This window comes from Malaclemys terrapin, chromosome 12 (genome assembly GCF_027887155.1).
Source record: "Malaclemys terrapin pileata isolate rMalTer1 chromosome 12, rMalTer1.hap1, whole genome shotgun sequence".
Classification (NCBI taxonomy): Eukaryota; Metazoa; Chordata; order Testudines; family Emydidae; genus Malaclemys; species Malaclemys terrapin.
Window position 1 is genome coordinate 34,561,556 of NC_071516.1, and position 2,671 is coordinate 34,564,226.

Consider the following 2,671-nt stretch of genomic DNA (forward strand, 5'->3'; position numbering starts at 1 on the left):
CGGCACTCTGTTATCCTGCTGCCATTCCTGAAGCTCCACCAGACACCGGAGCATGTCTGTTTGCTCACGTAGCAGCCCCAGCATTGCATTCATAGATTCATTCATAGATTCATAGATTATAGGACTGGAAGGGACCTCGAGAGGTCATCGAGTCCAGTCCCCTGCCCTCATGGCAGGACCAAATACTGTCTAGACCATCCCTGATAGACATTTATCTAATTTACTCTTAAATATCTCCAGAGACAGAGATTCCACAACCTCCCTAGGCAATTTGTTCCAGTGTTTAACCACCCTGACAGTTAGGAACTTTTTCCTAATGTCCAACCTAGACCTCCCTTGCTGCAGTTTAAACCCATTGTTTCTGGTTCTATCCTTAGAGGCTAAGGTGAACAAGTTCTCTCCCTCCTCCTTATGACACCCTATTAGATACCTGAAAACTGCTATCATGTCCCCTCTCAGTCTTCTCTTTTCCAAACTAAACAAACCCAGTTCTTTCAGCCTTCCTTCATAGGTCATGTTCTCAAGACCTTTAATCATTCTTGTTGCATTCTCCCTCCTCTGATCTTCCTGCCGCCACCTCTCATCTCGAGTGTCTCTCCTCTCCTCACGTTGGTCCCTCCTGTCCTCACGTTGGTCCCTCCTGTCCTCACGTTGGTTCCACATGTCCTAACGTTGGTCCCTCCTGTCCTCACGTTCACTGGCTTCTTTGCTATACTTTGAAACCGTGTCCTTCCACTCATTCAGATGAGCTCTGTCACTGCGGGTGGATTCCATGATTTCTCCGAACATATCGTCCCGTGTCTTCTTTTTCCGACGATAGCCTTCGGGACGGAGGAGGGAGGCTTGAAGAATTTGCAGCTGCTGGAGGGAGGGAAAAAAGGAGAGAATTTTTTAAAAAGATACATTTTGCAGAACAATGCTTATACTCTCTCATGGTGACCAACACTATTCATATTACATAGCACATGTGATTTCTGTGCAAGGTCGCATTTTGCCCCTTAATATTGAGTGCCTGTGGCTTTGCTGCTAGAGATCACAGACGCAGGTCCGGGCAACAGAATTCGGCTTGCATGCAGCCATGGTAAGCCATTGTCTTTCGGCTTCTGCTCCCTCCTTTCCCACATACCAAGCAAAGCCCGTTGAGTGCTGCGGTTTTCCTGTTAACCTTCAGCAGCAGAAAACAAACTAACCCCCGCCCCGCATCCAATTTTCTGGATGATCACTTTATCCCTCCCCCCACCACATGGCTGGTATCAGGGAAGATCCCTGCTAGCCAAACGCGAAAAGCTCTGGGCCATTTCCCCTCCCCCGCGCTTGGCTAACTGCAGGGAAGGATTTCTTTTCAGCCACAGGCAAACAGCCCAGTAGGAACGGCCACCTCTGTCCCCTTAATTAAATTCCCGTATTTCAACCAGGTTACCATGAGCGATATCACTCTCCTGAGGATTACACAGCAAGATAAAGAACGGATGTTGCTTGAATGCCAGCAAACACCGGGACCATACGCTGCCAGGCTTTGTCATGCAATGATACCAGATTATTTGCTGCAAGCATGGCGCAGTCCAGTGTCCTACCATGGAGGACGGAATAAGGCTGAACTGCCCAGAAACCTTGTGCAAGGCTTTTGGAGTACCTCCAGGAGAGCTTCATGGAGATGTCCCTGGAGGATTTCCGCTCCATCCCCAGACACGTTAACAGACTTTTCCAGTAGCTGTACTGGCTGCGAATGCATCCCAAGTCCTCAGGGCAAAGTAATCATTAAAAACCCTTGCTTTTAAAACAAGTTTTATATTTTAAAAGGTAAACTCACTGAGGTCCCTTCCATGGGGTCGTGGTCTTGGATACTGGGTTGGGAGGGTACTTCAGTCAGGCTGAGAAAAAGATCCTGGCTGTTGGGGAGAACAGAGTGCTGGGTGCTCTCTGCAAGCTCGTCGTCCTCCTCCTCCTCCTCCTCTTCCCCGCCCACAGAATCCTCAGGTGTAGCTGATGAGATTATCCCCGCCTGGGAATCCACGGTCAGAGGTGGGGTAGTGGTGGCAGCCCCCCCTAGAACTGCATGCAGCTCGGCGTAGAAGCGGCATGTCCGTGGCTCTGACCCGGAGCGACCGTTTCCCTCCTTTGTTTTTTGATAGGCTTGTCTGAGCGCCTTGACTTTCATGCGGCACTGATCTGAGTCCCTATTGTGGCCTCTCTCCATCATGCCCTTGGAGATTTTTTCAAAAGTTTTGGCATTTCGTCTTTTTGAACGAAGTTCTGCTAGCACTGAATCCTCTCCCCATATAACGATCAGATCCAGTACCTCCCATACGGTCCATGCTGGTGCTCTTTTTCGATTATCGGCCTGCATGGTTACCTGTGCTGATGAGCTCTCTGTGGTCACCTGTGCTCTCCACGCTGGGCAAACAGGAAGTGAAATTCAAATGTTCGCGGGGCTTTTCCTGTCTACCTGGCCAGTGCATCTGAGTTCAGATTGCTGTCCAGAGCGGTCACAATGGTGCACTGTGGGATAGCTCCCGGAGGCCAATACCATCAAATTGCGGCCACACTACCCCTAATTCAAAATTACAAAATCGATTTGGCGCTACTCCGCTCATCGGGGTGGAGTACAGAAATCGATTTTAAGAGCCCTTTATTTTGAAATAAATGGCTTCGTTGTGTGGACGGGTGCAGG